The sequence below is a fragment of the Pseudophryne corroboree genome, chromosome 8 (assembly GCF_028390025.1).
Source record: "Pseudophryne corroboree isolate aPseCor3 chromosome 8, aPseCor3.hap2, whole genome shotgun sequence".
Lineage (NCBI taxonomy): Eukaryota > Metazoa > Chordata > Amphibia > Anura > Myobatrachidae > Pseudophryne > Pseudophryne corroboree.
Genome location: NC_086451.1, coordinates 286,217,156 through 286,241,788, shown reverse-complemented (window position 1 = coordinate 286,241,788; position 24,633 = coordinate 286,217,156). Strand labels below are relative to the sequence as shown.

At 48.1% G+C, this 24,633-nt stretch overlaps 1 protein-coding gene across 9 annotated transcripts in view; it reads right to left on the bottom strand.

The window, feature by feature from the left end:
* LOC134948960 (phosphatidylinositol-binding clathrin assembly protein-like) overlaps positions 1–24,633 on the bottom strand; it is a 340,585-nt gene that overhangs the window by 117,047 nt on the left and 198,905 nt on the right. The window lies entirely within an intron of this gene.

Sequence of the window (24,633 nt, the reverse complement as noted above, 5' to 3'; positions counted from 1 at the left end):
TGCATGCATTAAGCAAGCCTATTTCTTTTATGGTTTCCACCATAAAGTTCGCAGAGTCCTATATATGCTGCAGGAGTAAAACAACATTCCCCCTAGACAAGGAATCTTACCCCTCCTCAATAAGGTTACCTGACCATTTTGCAATGGCTTTTGTGATCCACGCACATGTAATAGTGGGTCTTTGGGCCACCCCAGCAGCTGTGTACAATGATTTGAGTGTAGTCTCAATTTTACGATCAGCCATGTCTTTCAGGGAGGCTGCACCAAGAACAGGCAATACAATTTTACGTGACAGCCTAGAGACTGATGCGTCCACTATCGGTGGATTTTCCCATTTTTTCCTATCCTCCAGAGGAAAAGGAAAAGATAAGAGCAACCTTTTAGGGATCTGAAATTTCTTATCAGGATTAACCCATGGTTCTTCAAACAGGGTATTCAATTCCTTTGACAAAGGAAAGGTGACTGAGGATTTCTTTTTTACACTAAAATAAGATTCCTCAATCTCCTCTGACACCTTATCAGGAATATGCAGAACATCTCTGATAGCCTCTATAAGAGCCTGTATTCCCTGTGACAGAGCCGCATCCCCCTCCCCCCCCCCCCCCCTTCAAATCCACCTCACCCTCCTCCATGTCTGATCTGTCAGCGTCAATAGTCAGACTGCAAGATATGGGCCAGAGATCGCTTTTGCGGACAAATGGGAGGGGAATGAGACGCTGTTTTGGGGACTGAGGCTCTGTTCATAAACTCATCCACAGTCTGTTTTAAGTATTGCGTCTCTTTCTCATTGCGGGACAGTTTTGTAGAAAGAGCGGAGATCATTCCTTTAAGAGAATTAACCCACTCCGGTTCAGCCCCGCTATTCTGTGAACCCAGAGTACCCAGTAGTGAGCTCCCGGGGGAAGAGAAACACTCCGCTGTACAAGAAACACACTCTTTGCCTGACAATGTAAATGTGACAGCACACACACACACGAAAAGGTTAAGCACAAGTAACCCACAAAGAGCCTTTCAGGGAGAGACAGAGTTGTTTGGAGCCAGCCCCCACCGCGCCATTACCACTAATGCCAAGCTTAGCCAGGTCGCAGACTAAGTACCCGGATAGGGGACTTAGTACAATAATAATCGGTCCCCCTCCCCTGCTAAGATACCCTGGTACCGCTGAGGTAATTTGGAGTCACACCGGCAGAGCTGCACATCCCTGTCAGTCAGCATCTGTGTCCACGCTGGTGAGCTGCTGGATCCCCTCATAGTGAAGCCCCGCCCCTTCAATGGCTTAATATGGAGCAGAACCGTTTTAAGGCTAGTTTGGGTACTGTGTACAGTGTACTGAGACGCAGTTGTGTACTGTGTCTGGAGATGCATTCCGCCCCGTTTAGAAGCCGTGCGTCTCCGTACCCTCGTGCCGCCATAATGGCCGGCGCCCCGCTAACCGGGATGCCGGCTCAGTACTCACCACTCTTCTGGCTCTGTTAGGGGTGGCAGCGTGCTGTGGGAATGTACGCTTGCCGTGATGGGGCTTGCGAATAGTTCCCTCAGGAGCTCAGTGTCCTGTCAGTGGGCAACGGGACCATTAACCCTTCAAGAGGTTGGGCCGTTCCCCCCCCTAAGTCCCACGAAGCAGGCAGGATGGTGCCAACCAGCCCTCCATGAAAATAACAAGCATAGAAAATAAATGCAGAAAACTCTTCAGGAGCTTCCATAAGCGTGACCGGCTTCTCCGAGCACATTTTCTAAACTGAGCCTGGTAGGAGGGGCATAGAGGGAGGAGCCAGCCCACACTATCAAATTCTTAAAGTGCCCATGGCTCCTAGTGGACCTGTTTATACCCCATGGTACTAAATGGACCCCAGTATCCTCTAGGTCGTAAATGAAAACAATTTGTTAAACCTACCGGTAAATCTTTTTCTCGTAGTCCGTAGAGGATGCTGGGGACTCCGTAAGGACCATGGGGATAGACGGGCTCCGCAGGAGACATGGGCACTTTAAGAAAGAACTTTAGGTATGGGTGTGCACTGGCTCCTCCCTCTATGCTCCTCCTCCAGACCTCAGTTAGAGAAACTGTGCCCAGAGGAGACGGACAGTACGAGGAAAGGATTTTTGGTAATCCAAGGGCAAGATTCATACCAGCCCACACCATTCACACCGTATAACTTCTGACATACTAACCAGTTAACAGTATGAAAAACAACATAGCATCAGTCTGAGACCGATGAACCTATAACGTAACCCTTTAGTAAGCAACAAGTATATACAAGTCTTGCAGAAGTAGTCCCCACTTGGGACGGGCGCCCAGCATCCTCTACGGACTACGAGAAAAAGATTTACCGGTAGGTTTAAAATATTATTTTCTCTTACGTCCTAGAGGATGCTGGGGACTCCGTAAGGACCATGGGGATTATACCAAAGCTCCCAAACGGGCGGGAGAGTGCGGATGACTCTGCAGCAATGACAGAATTTTGCAAAAGTGTTTGAACCCGACCAAGTAGCAGCTCGGCACACCTGTAGTGCCGAGCTGTAGTGCACAGCTGTAGTGCCGAGACCCCTCGGGCAGCCGCCCAAGAAAAGCCCACCTTCCTAGTGGAATGGGCCTTAACCGATTTTGGTAACGGCAATCTAGACGTAAAATGAGCCTGCTGAAACGTGTTACAGATCCAGCGAGCAATAGTCTGCTTTGAAGCAGGAGCGCCAACCTTGTTGGCTGCATACAGGACAAACAGTGCTTCTGTTTTTCGGACTCTAGCCGTTCTGGCCACGTAAATTTTCAAAGCCCTGATCACATCAAGGGACTCAGAATCCTCCAAGTCTCGCATAGCCACAGGCACCACAATAGGTTGGTTCATATGAAAAGATGAGACCACTTTAGGTAGGAATTGAGGACGGGTCCGCAATTCCGCTCTATCCATATGGAAAACCAGATAGGGGCTTTTATGAGACAAAGCCGCCAATTCCGACACTCGCCTAGCCGAAGCCAAGGCTAACAACATGACCACCTTCCAAGTGAGATATTTTAACTCCACCGTTTTAAGTGGTTCAAACCAGTGCGACTTAAGGAAACTCAACACCACGTTAAGGTCCCAAGGCGCCACTGGAGGTACAATAGGAGGCTGAATATGCAGCACTCCCTTCACAAAAGTTTGTACTTCTGGGAGAGAAGCTAATTCTTTTTGAAAGAAAATGGATAAGGCCGAAATCTGAACCTTAATGGAGCTTAATTTTAGGCCCAAATTCACACCATCTGTAGGAAGTGAAGGAAACGGCCCAGATGGAATTCTTCCGTAGGAGCATTCCTGGCCTCACACCAAGAAACATATTTTCGCCATATACGGTGATAATGTTTAGCTGTCACGTCCTTCCTAGCCTTTATCAGAGTAGGAATGACCTCATCCGGAATGCCGTTTTCAGCTAGGATCCGGCGTTCAACCGCCATGCCGTCAAACGCAGTCGCGGTAAGTCTTGGAACAGACAGGGCCCCTGTTGTAACAGGTCCTCTCTGAGAGGAAGAGGCCACGGATATTCTGTGAGCATTTCCTGCAGATCCGGATACCAGGCCCTTCGCGGCCAATCTGGAACAATGAGAATTGTCTGTACTCCTCTTTTCCTTATTATTCTCAACACCTTTGGGATGAGAGGAAGAGGAGGAAATACATAGACCGACAGGAACACCCACGGTGTCACTAGGGCGTCCACAGCTACCGCCTGAGGGTCTCTTGACCTGGCGCAATACCTCTGTAGCTTTTTGTTGAGGCGGAACGCAATCATGTCTATCTGGGGCAGTCCCCACTGACTTGCAATTTGTGCAAAGAATTCCTGATTAAGTCCCCACTCTCCTGGATGCAGGTTCGTGCCTGCTGAGGAAGTCCGCTTCCCAGATGTCCACTCCTGGAATGAACACTGCTGACAGTGCGCTTACATGATTTTCCGCCCAGCGCAGAATCCTGGCGGCTTGCGCCATCGCCACTCTGCTCCTTGTGTCGCCTTGGCGGTTAACATGAGCCACTGCGGTAATGTTGTCTGACTGAATCAGAACTGGTAGGTCGCGAAGTAAGGTCTCCGCTTGACGAAGGGCGTTGTATATGGCCCTCAGCTCCAGGACGTTGATGTGAAGACAAGCCTCTTGCCTTGTCCAAAGCCCTTAGAAGTTTCTTCCCTGTGTGACTGCTCCCCAACCTCGGAGGCTCGCGTCCGTGGTCACCAGAACTCAGTCCTGAATGCCGAACATGCGGCCCTCTAGAAGATGAGCACTCTGTACCCACCACAGGAGAGATACCCTGGCCTTGGGGGACAGGGCGATCAACTGATGAATTTGTAGATGAGACCCGGACCACTTGTCCAGTAGGTCCCATTGGAAGGTCCTCGCATGGAACCTGCCGAAGGGAATGGCCTCGTACGATGCCACCATCTTTCCCAGTACTCGAGTGCAGTGATGCACTGACACCTTTTTTGGCTTCAATAGGTTCCTGACCAGGGTCATGAGTTCCTGAGCCTTTTCTACCGGAAGATAAACCCTTTTCTGGTCCGTATCCAGAATCATGCCCAACAAGGTCAGACGAGTCGTAGGAACCAGCTGCGACTTCTGAGATATTGAGAATCCAGCCATGTTGCTGTAACACTATCAGTGAAAGTGACACGCTGCTCAGCAACTGCTCTCTTGATCTCGCTTTTATGAGGAGATCGTCCAAGTACGGGATAATTGTGACACCCTGCCTGCGCAGGAGCACCATCATTTCCGCCATTACCTTGGTGAAAATCCTCGGGGCCGTGGAAAGCCCAAACGGCAACGTCTGAAATTGGTAATGACAATCCTGTACCGCAAATCTCAGGTACACCTGATGAGGTGGATATGTGGGAACATGAAGGTATGCATCCTTTATGTCCAGGGATACCATAAAATCCCCCCCTTCCAGGCTGGCAATGACCGCTCTGAGCGATTTCATCTTGAACTTGAACCTTTTCAAGTATAGGTTCAGGGATCTTAAATTTATAATGGGTCTAACCGAACCGTCCGGTTTCGGGACTACAAACAGGGTTGAGTAATATCCCCTCCTTTGTTGAAGTAGGGGAACCTTGACTACCACCTGTTGAAGATACAATTTGTGAATTGCATTTAACACTAACTCCCTTTCTAGGGGAGAAGCTGGCAGGGCCGATTTGAAAAACCGGCGAGGAGGCACCTCTTCGAATTCCAGCTTGTACCACTGGGAAACAATTTCTATTGCCCAGGGATCCACCTGTGAGTGAACCCAGATGTGGCTGAAAACTCGAAGACGTGCCCCCACTGGGGCGGACTCCCGTAGCGGAGCCCCAGCGTCATGCGGTGGATTTTGTAGAGGCCGGGGATGACTTCTGTTCCTGGGAACTAGCTGTGTTGTGCAGCTTCTTTCTCCTGCCCTTACCTCTGGCAAGAAAGGACGCACCTCGTACTTTTTTCCTCTGTGATCGAAAGGACTGCATCTGATAATGTGGCGCTTTCTTAGGCTGTGAGGGAATATAAGGCAAAAAATTGGATTTACCAGCTGTAGCTGTGGAGACCAGGTCCGAGAGACCTTCTCCAAACAATTCCTCACCCTTGTAAGGTAAAACCTCCATATGCCTTTTTGAGTCGGCATCACCTGTCCATTGCCGGGTCCATAGGACTCGTCTAGCAGAAATCGACATAACGTTGACTCTAGTACCCAGTAAAGCAATGTCTCTTTGCGCATCTCTCATATATAAGACAGCATCTTTTATATGTCCTAGGGTCAATAAGATGGTATCCTTATCCAGGGTCTCAATCTCCGCTGACAAGGTATCTGTCCACGCTGCTACCGCGCTACAAACCCACGCCGACGCAATAGCCGGTCTGAAGTACCAAAATGTGTGTAGATGGACTTCAAAATAACCTCCTGCTTGCGATCAGCAGGATCCCTTAGGGTAGCCGTTTCTTGGGATGGCAGCGCTACCTTTTTGGATAAGCGTGTCAACGCTTTGTCCACCCTAGGGGAGGATTCCCACCGTATCCTGTCATTAGCCGGGAAAGGATACGCCATAAGAATCCTTTTGGGAATCTGCAGTTTTTTGTCTGGAGATTCCCACGCTTTTTCACACAACTCGTTCAGCTCATGAGAAGGGGGAAAGGTTACCTCAGGTTTCTTTCCCTTATACATGTGTACCCTCGTGTCAGGGACAGGGGGTTCCTCTGTGATATGCAAAACATCTTTTATTGCAATAATCATATATCGAATACATTTAGCCAGCTTTGGCTGTAACTTTGCATCATCGTAGTCGACACTGGAGTCAGAATCCGTGTCGGTATCAGTGTCTACTATTTGGGATAGTGGGCGCTTTTGAGACGCCGAAGGTCCCTGCGACATAGGGACAGACATGGGTTGACTCCCTGGCTGTTCCCTAGCCCCAGCTTTGTCTAATCTTTTGTGCAATAAATTCACCTTAGCACTTAAAACATTCCACATATCCATCCAATCAGGTGTCGGCGTTGCCGACGGAGACACCACATTAATTTTCTCCATCTCCTCCCTAGGAGAGCCTTCTACCTCAGACATGTCGACACACGGGTACCGACACACCACACACACAGGGAATCCTCTTATCTGAAGACAGTTCCCCCACAAGGCCCTTTGGAGAGACAGAGAGAGAGTATGCCAGCACACACCCAGCGCGAATGACCCAGGAAAACACACACTATATGTTTTACCTAGATAGCGCTGTAATCTGTATATTGCGCCAATTATGTGCCCCCCCCTTCTTTAAAACACTCTTTCACCGTGGATAAGCAGGGGAGAGTCCGGGGAGCTTCCTCTCAGCGCTGTGGAGAAAATGGCGCTGGCGAGTGCTGAGGCGGCGGGCTTCTGTCCCGCTCAAATATCGAAAAAACCTGGCTGGGGCTCATTATATATATATATATATATATATATATATATATATAGTGCCCAGCTGTATGTATGTGTATATATATATATATATATATATATATTTGCCAGAAAAAGAGGTTTTATTGCTGCCCAGGGCGCCCCCCCCCCCTGCGCCCTGCACCCTTACAGTGACTGCCATTTGTGTGTGCTGTGTGGGAGCAACGGCGCACAGCTTTACTGCTGTGCGTTACCTCAGTGAAGATCTGAAGTCTTCTGTCGCCTCTGAAGTCTTCTTTCTTCTCATACTCACCCGGCTTCTATCTTCCGGCTCTGCGAGGAGGACGACGGTGCGGCTCTGGGACGGACGGCGAGGGTAAGACCTGCGTACCGATCCCTCTGGAGCTAATGGTGTCCAGTAGCCTAAGAAGCAGAGCCTTGAAACTCACAGAAGTAGGTCTGCTTCTCTCCCCTCAGTCCCTCGATGCAGGGAGTCTGTTGTCAGCAGGCTCCCTGAAAATAAAAAAACTAACAAATATACTTTCTTTCAGGAAACTCAGGAGAGCTCCCTGTAATGCACCCAGTCTCTTCTGGGCACAGTAGTAAACTGAGGTCTGGAGGAGGGGCATAGAGGGAGGAGCCAGTGCACACCCATACCTAAAGTTCTTTCTTAAAGTGCCCATTACTCCTGCGGAGCCCGTCTATCCCCATGGTCCTTACGGAGTCCCCAGCATCCTCTAGGACGTTAGAGAAAAAGGGCTTCTTATCACAGATTTGGTTTCACCTACCATAAAATTCCTGATAAGTGCCGGTATCGGGGATAATGGAATAGCTCTGGGCAAGGTAATTGACCGTGGTTAATAGGATACCGCCCTTAGTTTTCTTCCATATCCCCATTACCATGTATGTTCCCTTTACCCCTTTTCTTTATGTTTGGCTACTGCTACGATTCCTTTCCCTTTTATCAGATCATATTTTGTATGTGTATCCTGCTAATTTTATAGATAGAACAGAACAAATAGAACATATTTTAGCAACCATTAACTTTGTCCTTCTGTGGAGATGAGAGATGTATTTATTTTCCATACTGTTGCCCTTTTACAAATTTATTGTGTTTTTTATCTATACTGGTAGAGCACCTCATTGCTTTTAGCATCATGGTTGACTTTTCCTTGTAAAGTTTGTGCATCAACGCTATGTTACCTACCACCTTGCTCACGGGCATCTTAAGCGAGGAGGGGGCCTGTGTGCAGGTCCGGGTGGGCCCCATCCTCTCCACGGCGCCGAAGGCTCCGTAAATGTGCCGAAGTATACTGCACATGCGAGGTGGCCATTTAAGTGATTTTTGACCACGAGTGCATCGTCCAACGCTGGATTACAGAGAGAGGAGTATCAAAATATGGGTGCAATGTGCGCGGTGTGGGCCCCCCTGGATCCAAGGTCCCGTGTGCACTGCACACATTGCACCCATGATAGAAACGCCTATGCCCTTGCTTTGTTCTTATTGTTGTAATATTTTTTCTAGACAAATGAAGGTATACACCACTGTTTTTTTTTCCATTTTATTGCTCACATTTTAGGATTTTACACCAAACTTTACAATTATGAAGGGGCCCAGAAACAGTGAGGTAGGACTCCACATTTCCCTGGGACCAACAATTTTCAGCTCAGTGTGATTACTGATGTCATTTACATGGTGAGAAACATGTGCAAGAGTGTAAATATGAAGACTTGCACAAAAACATTCAGAGACATTGGCCAAATGTTAGCATTTTGGAGATTTTGGAAATGAAGCCACTAGATTTAAAGCATCAATTTTTTAAATGTAAGGCAAATCCAAGCTGGTTTTACCTTCCAAGGGAGGTGGAAAATCATTTGGGTGATCGACACACTTACCAAAAATTGAGGTCGGACCCAACTGAAAGGATTAAAATTAGCTTTTTGGAACTTATCAAGAAGTACAGTGATTCAGGGGTTTTAAAAGAAAAAGAAGCGAAATTCCTTATTAATGAAAAAACAGTTATCCCTACTTTGCATTTACTGCCTAAAATACACAAAAATCCCACCCACCCACCCGGAAGACCGATAGTCTCCGGAATAGAGTCAGTAACCACTAATCTGTCAGAATGTATCGATTACTTTTTACAGCCGTTGGTTTTAAGAAATGCTTCCCATCTTAAAGACACAAAAGACGTTTTAAATACACTTTCCATGGTCCCATGGGAAGAAAATTAAATTCTGGTCACAGCGGACGTAAAATCATTGTATTCTATTATTAAACACAAAGATGGAATTAAGGCCATTACTTCTCCATTTTATTTTAAATAATAATTATTTTACAGTAGAAAGGGATTTTTATATACAGAAAGTTGGTACAGCCATGGGCACCAGGTCCGCTCCAAGTTATGCCAATATTTTTATGGGGCAATGGGAAGCAGACTTTATTTGGAATAATAACCCATTTGGAGCGGACCTGGGCCCTCATTCCGAGTTGTTCGCTCGCAAGGCGATTATAGCAGAGTTACACACGCTAAGCCGCCGCCTACTGGGAGTGAATCTAAACATCTTAAATGTGCGACCGATGTATTCGCAATATTGCGATCAAAACCGAGTTAGCAGTTTCTGAGTAACTCCAGACTTACTCTGCCTGTGCGATCAATTCAGTGCTTTTCGGTCCCGGCTGACGTCATAAACACACCCAGCGTTCGCCCAAGCACTCCCACCGTTTCTCCAGACACGCCTGCGTTTTTTCCGGAAACGGTAGCGTTTCCTGCCACACGCCCCTAAAACGCCGTACATCCGCCCAGTAACACCCATTTCCTGTCAATCACAATGCGTTCTCCGGAGCGACGAAAAAGCCGTGAGTAAAATTACTTTCTTCTTAGTAAAGTTACTTGACGCATGCGCAGTGCGAACATTACGCATGCGCACTAAGAGAATTCTCACTGCGATGCGATGAAAAATACCGAGCGAACAACTCGGAATGAGGGCCCTGGTGTCTTGGAGGAGGTATATCGATGATATTTTATTCATATGGAGAGGAAGTAGAGAAGCACTTGAATGTTTTTGCACTTATTTGAATGATAATGATCTTAATATTCAACTTACTTTTAATATAAATGCATTACAAGTTGACTTTTTAGATATCACCCTCTCCCAAGAAAATGGTAAATTTTGTACCAAAACTTTCATTAAAGAAACAGATTCACAAGCGTTTATCAACATTTCCAGCTCCCACCATCACACGGTCAATTAAAAAGGTTTCAGAGAAATTGTACCAACAATGAGTTTTATGAACAACAAGCGAATCAATTGAAAAGTAGATTTGAAAGGAGTGGTTATGATAGTGAAAAGATGGACAAAGCCATACAGGAGGTGGGATCGATGGATAGAAAGGATTTATTATGTGATAAACAGCGTGGGGAACCTAAAAATAATAAGAAAGGGAAAAATTACGGATGGGCATTCATTACGAGTTTTAATGCACAACATAGATCCCTAGAGAAATCATTTAGAAGAAATTGGGATATCCTCAAAAGAGATCCAATTGTTGGGAAGGTAATTCCGGACCAACCAGTTTTTATTTATAGAAAAGCCCCTAATCTAAAGTATTCCCTAGTAAAATGTTATCTGCCCCCCCAAAAAAGGGAGGGCAGAATTTTAACGAAAGGTTTCCACCGATGTGGGGACTGTATTGGATGCAAAGAAATAAAGAGCGATGGGTCAAAAAAATTGGAGGTAGTTAACATCAATGGGAAGACAGCTAAGATAGAAGATTTTATCTCCTGTAATGTTTATAGAGTGCTTGTGCCACTTATTTTATATTGGACGCACTACAAGACCGTTAAAAGTGCGTATAAGTGAGCACTGCAGGAATATTAAAAAGGGTCTAGTCACTCATGCCTTGTCAAATCATTTTAAGTTGCACCATAATAGTTCAACTAAAAATATTGTAAAATTTGCTGGTTTTAAATTAAGTCCACAAGCAGACAAAAGGATATTATGACAGTTTTAGCAAAGAGCGAAATGAAATCTATATACGAGTTCAATACATTGCACCCGTTTGGGTTAAACAATGATTTTGAACTAAAGTGGTTTTATAAAGGTTATTTCTTGAAATTTCAGTGGTTTACTCTGTTTTATTTTTTAGGTCGATTGGTAGCTTTTGAAGATATCGGGATATGACAAATTTATAGATGTTTTGAATTTTTGTTATTAATGGATGTTTCTGTATGTTGCCATGGAGATACAGCCAGACCAGATGACACTTCCGGGTGGATTATGTACAGTCCGGGTCTCCAGAAAACATACACTGAGAGATGGCTCTAAAAAGAAATGGGTGACGCCAGTGATTGGCAAAGCGAGATCCGTGCGGCTGGCTGAAGTTCGGTCGGGTTCCCGGAAGTGACGCACCGGGAGACGGACTGAAACGGGGCTTGTGAGGTCTTTGGTTGGCAAAGTAAGACGTATATGGTTGGAGGAAATGACGCACCGAGCTGGCATTATAGGAAGTTATCACTGGGTCTGAGGCTGGCAAACGTAAACGGTTGGATTGTTTGCCAGCCGCGCCTCCCGGAAGTGACGTATCGCGATTAAGAGGGCACGATTGGTTGGTTTGCATTTCCATGACAAAAAGGGTTTTTTTTTTTAAATTGAATTTGAATGAACAGCTGAGCTAAATGAACTATCAGGATTCCGATTGGTTGGACACCTAAATAAATATGTGGATTAGATGATTGTCCTTTATTCCACCTTGGGAAAGACCCGCAGCATCGCGGGTAGAAACGCGTCGGTATTTAAAGGACAAACTACAGACTCCAAGGTGGCTATTGGCGAAACATCTGGACAGCCGAGGTTTTTACCTATAACTTCAGTTCCAGTGGTCTTTTCCGGAGAGATGTTTTGGTGACTGATATACCAACTGCTGTTTTCGAGAGCTGCTTAAAACCAGTTCTCTTGCATGCTGGTAATTATTCTGGCTGTCTTCTTTCAACAGTTCCTTTGGAAGAACTTTGATGTGTTTTTATGCATTTGTTTGTGTGTGTTAGTGTGCACTATTAAATTGTGATTATACTACACATGAATTGATTTTTCTTTTGCATATTGCCCTGCATCTATGAGAAATCAATAAGGGAAGATGGACCTCATCTGTTATCTGGATTCCATCTGTAAACTAAGGAATGTATCAATCTTTTTTCATTATATCTATTGTATGGGTTTAATGTGACAAGCGCCTGAGGGAACCGTTCTTTCCGATATCCAGTCTTCTTCATCATATAATTTTTTGGGGTACTTTTGGAGGGGTACCTGTTGGAAATTGTGATTACCTTTAGGCTGCCGTGTGATAATTGCACTACCTGTAAGTCCCGCAAGAAATTTGACTGTATACAGTGTTGTTTCTTCCAGTAAGTAGTTGCTTTCGTCAATGCCAGCATATCATCAAGTCCAGTATTGAACAAAGAATAATAGTCTCTTATGTTGAGTACACACATAGGATGTTGGCAGACCCGCTGTCGTACCAATAGAGTAGCCGATCCAGATAAGCATATACACAAACCGCCGCTGAATATCTAGTCCGGTCATCCAGCTGGGTGGGCATTTAAAATTTTCCCACCCATCTGTGACATTAGCCCCTGCAGCAAGTGTAAGGGTGGTCGGCGAACCGCCCGTACACACTGCCAGATGTATCGATAATAGGATTTTAATTAACTACCGGTAAATCCTTTTCTCGTAGTCCATAAGGGATACTGGGGTTACTTAGTACGATGGGGTATAGATGGGGTCCAAAGGAGCCGGTGCACTTTGAAGAATTTAAAGTGGGTGTGCTGGCTCCTCCACTCTATGCCCTCTCCCACAGCCCAGTCTAGGAAAACTGTGTCCGAAAGAGATGGACATACTTGAGAGAAGGAAACATGATGAGTGGTGGGACTAACGAACTAGCACACAACAGAATAAACAAACAAGCAACAGCCAATGAAACAGAAACAGCTGATGCAAACAACGTTCACTCAAGAACAACACTTTTTCCTCTAACATCTATAAGGGATACTGGGGTCCCTTAGTATGATGGGGACGTCCCAAAGCTCCCAGAATGGGTGGGAACGTGCTGAGACGTCTGCAGTACCGAATGTCCGAACAGGACATCCTCTTTAGCCAGGGCATCAAACCTGTAGAACTTGACAAACGTGTTTGTCCCTGACCAGGCAGCGGCCTGGCATAGTTGCAAAGCAGAGACACCACGGGCAGCCGCCCAGGAAGAACCCACCGATCTAGTAAAGTGGGCCTGGATAGACCGTGAAACAGGCAAGGCTGTGTAGGCCTGCTGAATAGTAAGCCTAAACCATCAAGCAATCGACTGCTTTGAAGCAGGGCAACCCTTCTTTTGAGCATCATACAGCACAAAGAGGGAATCCGACTTTCGGACAGCAGCCGTCCTCTTGACGTACATATTCTAGACTCGCACCACATCCAAGGACTCAGGATTCGAGATAGCGGCCGATGCCGCTGGAACCACAATAGGCTGATTTAGGTGCAACGCAGAAACCACCTTTGGCAGGAACTGCTGACTAGTTCTGAGCTCTGCTCTGTCCTCATGAAAGACCAAGTAGGGACTCTTGCAGAACAAAGCACCAAGTTCCGAAACACGCCTAGCCGAAGCTAATGCTAATAGCATAAAGGTGCATACACACTGGGCCCAGCGTGTATGCATAGCGATGATCGCTGACATTGCTGGGCTGAAAAGCGCTCAGTGCTTACACACTGAGTGCTTTTCCCCCCTGCCCAGCAATGTCAGCAGGGATGAGCGGCTTTCCATAGTAGGACGCTAAGGAAAGCCGCTCACCCCGCCGTTCATCTACTGGTAATACCAGATGAACGGCGGCTGCCAGCTAAGAAGTGGGAGCGCGCATCAGCGCTCATTGCTTGAGCATACACACTGGGTGGCTTTGAGCTGAAAGCAGCTAAACACACCAAAAGTGAGCTGCTTTCAGCTCAAAATCGCCCAGTGTGTATGGGCCTTTACCGTCTTCCACGTAAGGTACTTGTCCTCTACTGACATCAATGGTTCAAACCAAGAGGATTGTACAAAGGCCAAAACCACGTTTAGATCCCAAGGTGCTGTAGGTGGCACAAAAGGAAGCTGGATGCGAAGGACACCCTGTAAGAATGTCTGGACTTCAGGTAAAGCAGCCAATTTCTTCTGAAAGAAAATGGACAAGGCAGAGACCTGCACCTTTATGGAGCCCAACCGTAGGCCCATGTCCACACCAGCCTGTAAGAAACGCATAAAAAACGCCCCAAGTTGAAATCCGCAACAGGATACCTTCGGCCCTCACACCAGGATATCTATCGTTTCCAGATATAATGATAATGCTTTGACGTGACTGCCTTCCTGGCTTGAATCATAATTGCAATAACCTTGTCCAGAATACCCTTCTCAGCTAGAATGTTCCGTTCAACAGCCATGCCGCTAAACAAAGCCAACATAAGTCCGGGTAGATGAACAGCACTTGCTGAAGAAGTTCCTCCTACACTGGCAGAGAACAGGGGTCTTCCACTGCCATGGCCAGAAATCTGCGTAACAAAACTCTTCGAGGCCAATCTGGGGCAATTAGAACTGCCTGAACACCCTCCCTTCTGATTCTTTTTAGAACCCAGGGGAGTAACGTAATTGGAAGAAACGGGTACACCAGCCGGTTAGCCAATGGCGTTGTCAGTGCGTCCATTGCCGCCTGAGGGTCCCTTGTTCTGGAGCAATAGCGCTGAAGCTTTTTGTTGAGCTAAGAGGCCATCAGATCGATCTGTGGACAGCCCCACAGATCCGTTACTAGTCGAAAAACCTGTGGATGGAGATCCCACTCTCCTGGGTGTAGATCGTGTCGACTTAGGAAGTCCGCCTCCCAGTTGTCTATTCCCAGAATGAATACGGCTGATACTGCCCTTGCATTCCTTTCTACCCAGAGGAGTATCTTGGATACCTCCCTCATGCCAGCCCTGCGCTTTGTCCCTCCCTGCCGACTGACGTACACCACAGCTGTGGCGTTGTGCGGCTGAACCTGTATGGCTCGAACTTGAAGAAAAGGAGACGCCTGCAGCAGAACATTGTAGATCACTCCGAGATCCAGGATGTTTATTGGAAGAACGGCTTAGTGGCTTGGCCACCTGCCCTGGAACTGTGCCCCTTGGGTGACAGCTCCCCAACCACGAAGACTTGCGTCTAATCCAATAATGTATCCCGAAGCTCTGACCCTCCAGGAGGTTGGAGGACTGCAACCACCACAGGAGAGAAATTCTGGCCTGCGGTGAGAGATGTGCATCTGCAGATGCGAACCTGACCATTTCTTCAGCAGATCCAGTTGGAACCTGCATGGAATCCTTGCCTGGAACCTGCCATATTGAATTGTCTCGTAGGAGGCCATCATCTTTCCCAACAGGCGTGTGCAAAGATGCACTGAGACCAGGCTTGGCTTCAGTACCGCTCGAACCAACTCCTCAAGCATCCTTGCCTTGTCCGCGGGAAGGAAGATCTTCTGAGCCACCGTGTCCAAGATCATCCCCAGGAACTGGAGTCTTGAGTTGGCTCAAAGTGGGATTTCAGTAGGTTTAAAAACCAACCATGGTGAGACAGTAGTGTTGTCGTGCAGCTGATGCTGTCCAACAGTTGTTACTTTGATCTTGCTTTTATCAGAAGATCAACCAGGTAGGGGACAATGTTCACCCCCTGAATCCCGAGTTGGAACATCATTTACGCGAAAAACCCTTGGAGCCGTGGATAGGCCGAACGGTAGCGCCTGGAACTGTTAGTGTTTGTCCAGCAGAGCAAACCTGAGGTAGGCTTGATAAGGCGGCCATATCGGAATATTGAGGTACGCGGCCATATCGGAATATGGAGGTATGCTTCCTTTATGTCCAGAGAGACTAAGAACTCCCCCTCCTCCAGACCTCAGATCACTGCTCTCAGAGACTATTTTGAACCGGAAGACCAGCAGATACGGGTTTAACTATTTGAGGTTTAAAATGGGCCTCACCGAACCGTCCGGTTTCAGTACCACAAAAACGCTGGAATAATATCCCTCGCCCCGTTGTTGAAGTGGAACTGGAACAATGACATGAGTCTGAACCAACTTTTGAATGGCCTCCTGTAATGTAAGGCGTGTTTCTTCGGAAGCTGATAAGCCTGACCAGAAGAACCTGTGAGGTGAAGAACTTTCGAACTCCAGTTTGTAGCCTGGGGAGATCAGATCTTTTACCCAAGCATCCTGGCAGGAGCTTCTCCAAATGAGGCTTAAGAATCTCAGATGAGCTCCCACCCTGTGATCCCCCAGGAGCAGAGGACACCGTCATGCTGAGGACTTTGAGGAGACAGAGCTGACGCCCTGGTCCTGAGGCCCTGTGGTGGCAGGTTTAAGTGACTTATCTCTGGAGCCTCTTGTCGCATTTGAGGCACCTCTGGCTATTTCCTTAAACTTTGCGGTCCGAAAGAACTGCAGTGAAGGTCCCGCGTAAGAGCGTCTAGCCGGTGGAGCTGCAGACGAGGGGGGGTACGTGGACTTTCCAGCAATAGCCTTTGAAATCCATGTGTCTAACTCACCTCCAAACAGTCAATCTCTCGTGAAAAGCAAAGCCTCCACACTCCTTTTCGACTCTGCGTCCGCCACATACTGCTGTAGCCACAAAGCCCTGCGTGCTGAAACCGCCATGGTAGAAGTACGAGCATTAATAATGCCTATGCCTTTTATCGTCTCACAGGAGAAACAAGAAGATTCATGGATATGCCAAATCAGCGTCACCATTTCTGTCAGGGACTTATCACCAGTCAGGCCCTCCTGATGGTTACCTGCCCAGGTATGAATGGCGTGAGTCACCCAACAGCCCGCAATAACAGGCCTTTGGGAGGCTCCTGTGGCAACACAAATAGATTTCAAAGTGTTTTCTATTTTCCTGTCCGCTGGTTCCTTTAGGGCAATAGCCCCCGGAACTGGTAGCACCGTCTTTTTTGACAGGAGTGATACCGAAGCATCTACAGCAGGGGGAATCTCCCAGATCTTACGCCCCTCATGAGCAAAGGGGAAAGTGGCAACTCATTTATTTGTCACCTGGAATTTCTTGTCAGGAGTAACCTATGGTTCCCTGAAAAGACAATCCAGTTCCTTTGAATCAGGAAAGGTGACAAGCACTATTTTTTCTGTGCAGAGAAAAAAAAAAAAGATTGCTGTACTGTACATCTGCTTCATTCCCAGGAATATCCCTTGTAGCAAGTATAAGTGACTCGACGCCCTGCGCAGGAGAGGAATCTTCCACCTCAGCGTAGATTCCAGCTCCTCCCCTTCTAGCACCTCCTCCTCGGATTCTGAGAGGTCAGGTAACCCCTGCTTTTGGGGTAGTGGATGTGAGAGAGGGGTTACTTGTCTGCCCTCTGCCTTATCCTTAGTCAGAGCAGCCATAGACTGTTGTAACTGCTGCCTTTCCTGTCTAGCAGTAGTTAACTAATTGGACATGTCAGCCATCATCGTTTAATAGAACTTAACCAAGCTGGTTCCTGTAAATCACCCCCGGAAGCCCCAATGTCTTGTGAAGGCTGACTACATTGCTCACACATGAGAGAATCTACAGGGGTGGGAGAAAACCGGGTGTAACAGACAGTACACACAGCTATCTTCACCATGCCGACAGGGAACATTAACACACAGAGACACAGGTACAAGCAAGCCTGCCCAGCCCAGTATGTGTGGAGAGACTCAGAGAGTAGGGACCAGTACCCAGCCTGTAACTGACAATTTAGAAGTTAGAAAGTTAGGCAATATGGTTATTTAATGTGTGAGGAGCCTAATAGAATGTTCCCATAGGGGGCTCTCCCCCTCAACTAAACCCGTGTACCAGTACCAGTGTCTGGCCGTGGAGTATCCCCTGGAGGAGCTGGCTGTCTTGCTGCAGCGCCGAGAATGCAGAAAATGGTGCCAGGAAGCCGCTGGTCCCGCTCTGAGGTAGCTCCGCCCCCTTTCATGGCTACAGGAGTTATTTATACTGGCAAGTACTTTCACTACCGCTGCCAGTCTGCGCGGGGGTGCTATGGTATCACCCCAGAGGGAGTCCATATGCCAGCCCCGCTGTCACGCCGCACCAAGAACCCAACAGCCTACCTGAAAGAAATAAAAAGTTTTAAATGTAATTGAAGAAAAAATCCTCTGGAACTCCAAAGTGTGCATCCTCTCCAGAGGGCACATTTTTCTAAACTGGGCTGGGGGGGGGGACGGCATAGAGGGGAGGAGCCAGCACACCCTGTTTGAAGAATTTAAAGAGCACCGGCTCCTTTGGACCCCATCTATACCCCATCGTACTAAGTGACCCCAGTATCCCTTATGGATGTTAGAGAAAATAAGAATTTACTCACCGGTAATTCTATTTCTCGTAGTCCGTAGTGGATGCTGGGAACTCCGTAAGGACCATGGGGAATAGACGGGCTCCGCAGGAGACTGGGCACTCTAAAAGAAAGATTAGGTACTATCTGGTGTGCACCGGCTCCTCCCTCTATGCCCCTCCTCCAGACCTCAGTTAAGGAAACTGTGCCCGGAAGAGCTGACACAACAAGGAAAGGATTTGGAATCCAGGGTAAGACTCATACCAGCCACACCAATCACACCGTACAACTCGTGATAACCATACCAAGTTAACAGTATGAACAACAACTGAGCCTCAGTAACAGATGGCTCATAACAATAACCCTTTAGTTAAGCAATAACTATATACATGTATTGCAGAGAGTCCGCACTTGGGACGGGCGCCCAGCATCCACTACGGACTACGAGAAATAGAATTACCGGTGAGTAAATTCTTATTTTCTCTGACGTCCTAGTGGATGCTGGGAACTCCGTAAGGACCATGGGGATTATACCAAAGCTCCCAAACGGGCGGGAGAGTGCGGATGACTCTGCAGCACCGAATGAGCAAAGGCAAGGTCCTCCTCAGCCAGGGTATCAAACTTGTAGAACTTAGCAAATGTGTTTGAACCCGACCAAGTAGCAGCTCGGCAAAGCTGTAAAGCTGAGACCCCTCGGGCAGCCGCCCAAGAAGAGCCCACCTTCCTTGTGGAATGGGCTTTCACTGATTTAGGATGCGGCAATCCTGCCGCAGAATGAGCTTGCTGTGTTACAGATCCAGCGCGCAATAGTTTTCTTTGAAGCAGGAGCACCCAACTTGTTGGGTGCATGCAGGATAAACAGCGAGTCAGTTTTCCTGACTCCAGCCGTCCTGGCAACATAGATTTTCAAAGCCCTGACTACATCTAGTAACTTGGAGTCCTCCAAGTCCCGAGTAGCCGCAGGCACCACAATAGGTTGGTTCAAATGAAACGCTGATACCACCTTAGGGAGAAATTGGGGACGAGTCCTCAATTCTGCCCTGTCCATATGGAAGATCAGATAAGGGCTTTTACAAGACAAAGCCACCAATTCTGACACACGCCTAGCCGAAGCTAAGGCCAATAGCATGACCACTTTCCACGTGAGATATTTTAGTTCCACGGTCTTAAGTGGCTCAAACCAGTGGGATTTCAGGAAACCCAACACAACGTTAAGATCCCAAGGTGCCACTGGAGGCACAAAAGGGGGCTGAATATGCAGCACTCCCTTAACAAACGTCTGAACTTCAGGCAGTGAAGCCATTTCTTTTTGAAAGAAAATAGATAGGGCCGAAATCTGGACCTTTATGGATCCTACTTTTAGGCCCATAGTCACTCCTGACTGTAAGAAGTGCAGGAATCGACCCAGCTGGAATTCCTCTGTAGGGGCATTCCTGGCCTCACACCAAGCAACATATTTTCGCCATATACGGTGATAATGTTGTGCTGTCACGTCTTTCCTAGCCTTTATCAGCGTAGGAATCACTTCATCTGGAATGCCCTTTTCCGTTAGGATCCGGCGTTCAACCGCCATGCCGTCAAACGCAGCCGCGGTAAGTCTTGGAACAGACAGGGCCCCTGCTGTAACAGGTCCTGTCTGAGAGGCAGAGGCCATGGGTCCTCTGAGATCATTTCTTGTAGTTCTGGGTACCAAGTTCTTCTTGGCCAATCCGGAACGATGAGTATAGTTCTTACTCCTCTCTTTCTTACTATCTTCAGTACCTTGGGTATGAGAGGAAGAGGAGGGAACACATAAACCGACTGGTACACCCACGGTGTCACTAGTGCGTCCACAGCTATCGCCTGAGGGTCTCTTGACCTGGCGCAATATTTTTTTAGCTTTTTGTTGAGGCGGGACGCCATCATGTCCACCTGTGGCAGTTCCCAACGGTTTACAATCTGCGTGAAGACTTCTGGATGAAGTCCCCACTCTCCCGGGTGGAGGTCGTGCCTGCTGAGGAAGTCTGCTTCCCAGTTGTCCACTCCCGGAATGAACACTGCTGACAGTGCTAGCACGTGATTTTCCGCCCAACGGAGAATCCTTGTGGCTTCTGCCATCGCCATCCTGCTTCTTGTGCCGCCCTGGCGGTTTACATGGGCGACCGCCGTGATGTTGTCTGATTGAATCAGCACTGGTTGGTTTTGAAGCAGGGGCTCTGCTTGACCAGGATATTTATGTGTAGTGAAGTCTCCTGACTTGACCACTGTCCTTGGAAGTTCCTTCCCTGAGTGACTGCCCCCCATCCTTGGAGGCTTGCGTCCGTGGTCACCAGGACCCAGTCCTGTATGCTGAATCTGCTGCCCTCGAGAAGATGAGCACTCTGCAGCCACCACAGCAGAGACACCCTGGCCCTTGGGGACAGGGTGATCAACCGATGCATCTGAAGATGCGATCCGGACCATTTGTCTAACAGATCCCACTGAAAGATCCTTGCATGGAACCTGCCGAAGGGAATTGCTTCGTAAGAAGCCACCATCTTTCCCAGGACTCGCGTGCAGTGATGCACCGACACCTGTTTTGGTTTCAGGAGGTCCCTGACCAGAGATGACAATTCCTGGGCCTTCTCCACCGGGAGAAACACCTTCTTCTGTTCTGTGTCCAGAATCATGCCCAGGAAGAGCAGACACGTCGCAGGAATCAGCTGCGACTTTGGGATAATTCAGAATCCAGCCGTGCTGTTGCAACACTTCCCGAGAAAGTGCTACGCCTAACAACTGCTCTCTGGACCTCACCTTTATAAGGAGATCGTCCAAGTACGGGATAATTATAACTCCCTTCATCCGAAGGAGTATCATCATTTCGGCCATTACCTTGGTAAATACTCTCGGTGCCGTGGACAGACCAAACGGCAACGTCTGGAATTGGTAATGACAATCCTGTACCACAAACCTGAGGTACTCCTGGTGAGGTGGGTAAACGGGGACATGCAAGTAAGCATCCTTGATGTCCAGCAACACCATAAAATCCCCCTCTTCCAGGCTTGCAATAACCGCCCTGAGCGATTCCATTTTGAACTTGAACTTCCTTATATAAGTGTTCAAGGATTTTAAATTCAGAATGGGTCGCACCGAACCGTCTGGTTTCGGTACCTCAAACATTGTGGAATAGTAACCCCATCCCTGTTGAAGGAGGGGAACCTTGATTATCACCTGCTGGAGGTACAGCTTGTGAATTGCCGCCAGTACTTCCTCCCTTTCCCTGGGAGCAGCTGGCAAGGCTGATTTGAGGTAACGGCGAGGGGGAGTCGCCTCGAACTCCAGCTTGTATCCCTGAGATACAATTTGTACAGCCCAGAGATCCACTTGTGAGCGAACCCACTGGTTGCTGAAGTTTCGGAGACGCGCCCCCACCGCACCCGGCTCCGCCTGTGGAGCCCCAGCGTCATGCGGTGGACTTAGAGGAAGTGGGGGAGGATTTTTGTTCCTGGGAACTGGCTGCCTGGTGCAGCTTCTTTCCTCTACCCCTGCCTCTGGGCAGAAAGGATGCGCCTCTGATCCGCTTGCCTTTCTGAGGCCGAAAGGACTGTACATGATAATACGGTGCTTTCTTAGGCTGTGAGGGAACCTGAGGTAAAAAAGTTGACTTCCCGGCTGTTGCCGTGGATACGAGGTCCGAGAGACCGTCCCCAAACAATTCCTCACCCTTATAAGGCAAAACCTCCATGTGTCTTTTAGAATCAGCATCACCTGTCCACTGCCGAGTCCATAATACTCTCCTGGCAGAAATGGACATTGCATTAATTCTAGATGCCAGCAGGCAAATGTCCCTCTGTGCATCCCGCATATATAAGACGACGTCTTTTATATGTTCTATGGTTAGCAAAATAGTATCCCTGTCGAGGGACTCAATGTTGTCTGACAGGGTATCAGACCATGCGGCTGCAGCACTACACATCCATGCTGAAGCAATAGCAGGTCTCAGTATAGTACCTGAGTGTGTATACACAGACTTCAGGATAGCTTCCTGCTTTCTATCCGCAGGCTCCTTTAAGGCGGCCATATCCTGAGACGGCAGTGCCACCTTTTTTGATAAGCGTGCGAGCGCCTTTGTCCACCCTAGGGGATGTTTCCCAACGTAACCTATCCGTTGGCGGGAAAGGGTACGCCATCAGTAACCTCTTAGAAATCACTAGTTTCTTATCGGGGGAACTCCACGCTTCCTCACACAATTCATTTAATTCATCAGATGGGGGAAAAGTCACTGGCTGCTTTTTCTCCCCAAACATAATACCCTTCTTGGTAGTAACCCGGGTTAATATCAGAAATGTGCAATACATTTTTCATTGCAGTAATCATGCATCGGATGGCTTTAGTAGACTGTGCATTTGTCTCATCCTCATCTACACTGGAGTCAGACTCCGTGTCGACATCTGTGTCTACCATCTGAGCTAGCGGGCGTTTATGAGCCCCTGATGGCCTCTGAGACGCCTGGGCAGGCGCGGGCTGAGATCCCGGCTGTCCCAAGGCTGCTGCGTCATCGAACCTTTTATGTAAGGAGTTGATACTGTCTGTTAAGACCTTCCACATATCCATCCAATCCGGTGTCGGCCCCGTCGGGGGCGACACCACACTTATCTGCCCTTGCTCCGCCTCCACGTAACCCTCCTCATCAAACATGTCGACACAGCCGTACTGACACACCGCACACACACAGGGAATGCTCTGACTGAGGACAGCACCCCACAAAGTCCTTTGGGGAGACAGAGAGAGAGTATGCCAGCACACACCACAGCGCTATATAACACAGGGATTTACACTATAATGAGTGATTTTTCCCAATAGCTGCTTAATATATATTATTTGCGCCTACATTTATGTGCCCCCCCTCTCTTTTTTACCCTTCTTGTATCAGGAATACTGCAGGGGAGAGCCTGGGGAGCTGCTTCCAGCAGAACTGTGAAGGAAAAATGGCGCTGGTGTGCTGAGGAAGAAGGCCCCGCCCCCTCAGCGGCGGGCTTCTCCCTGCAGTTTCTGACTGAAAAATGGCGGGGGTTTTACACATATACAGTCACAGACTGTATTATGTGTATTTTTATGCCAAAAGGTATTTTATTGCTGCCCAGGGCCCCCCCCCCCAGCGCCCTGCACCCTACAGTGACCGGAGTGTGTGGTGTGCAGTGGGAGCAATGGCGCACAGCTGCAGTGCTGTGCGCTACCTTAATGAAGACCGGAGTCTTCTGCCGCCGATTTCATCTCCTTCTCTTCTGTCTTCTGGCTCTGCAAGGGGGACGGCGGCGCGGCTCCGGGAACGGACGATCGAGGTCAGGCCCTGTGTTCGAACCCTCTGGAGCTAATGGTGTCCAGTAGCCTAAGAAGCACAAGCTAGCTGCACGCAGGTAGGTTTGCTTCTCTCCCCTCAGTCCCTCGTAGCAGTGAGTCTGTTGCCAGCAGATCTCACTGAAAATAAAAAACCTAACAAATACTTTCTTTCTAGCAAGCTCAGGAGAGCCCACTAGGAGCACCCAGCTCTGGCCGGGCACAGATTCTAACTGAGGTCTGGAGGAGGGGCATAGAGGGAGGAGCCAGTGCACACCAGATAGTACCTAATCTTTCTTTTAGAGTGCCCAGTCTACTGCGGAGCCCGTCTATTCCCCATAGTCCTTACGGAGTTCCCAGCATCCACTAGGACGTCAGAGAAATATCAGCCATAGGCTGTGCTGCACTGCCAAAGTCGTTCAGACATATTGGGCAGGATTCAACTCTTTTATCGCTCCCAATCTCCTGTCTAAAGTGACGGGAGTTCGCGGGCGATATTCTAATGACCCCCGTTTTCACGCTGATCGCGCCCACAAGAGACGGGTTTAGCCGCGTAAAGTAGCTAAACCTGACTAAAGACATGGGCGCTTTCGTGAAAATCCCGTTTGGGCATCCAAACGGGTCACTTTGGGGGTGGCGAGCTGAAATGCTGATATCGCACCCATCGGCAGTAACATTTGAATACTGCCGGCGGGCGCGATGGGGGCGGGAGGGAGCAGAGAAGATTTGAATCCCGCCCATTGTTTGCATACACTCAACGACCCTCCAGCCTGAGTATGTACCCAGCTTTAGAAGAAACAAATTGATTTCAAATGTCATGTTACCACAGCAAGGGCCAGAAGGCACTATAGAGCCTGGTGCAAGGAATATCATACAATTGTAAATGAAAAACATAGGGATGACAATGTTATATTTTGAAATTTAGTTACTACAATTCTAACGCAAATGTCCCAACCCTGATATGGACATACTGAATGTTCCTTTATTAAACCTCCCATTATGATGAAGAACTAAATACTCCATATTAGCAACCTGCGCCTTTCGGATCCCCCAGTTTCCCATTTGCCTTTAGGAGAAGCATCCGAGTGTCACACCAAGGTACTGTCACTATGGTTAAGCCAGAATGAACAGAAC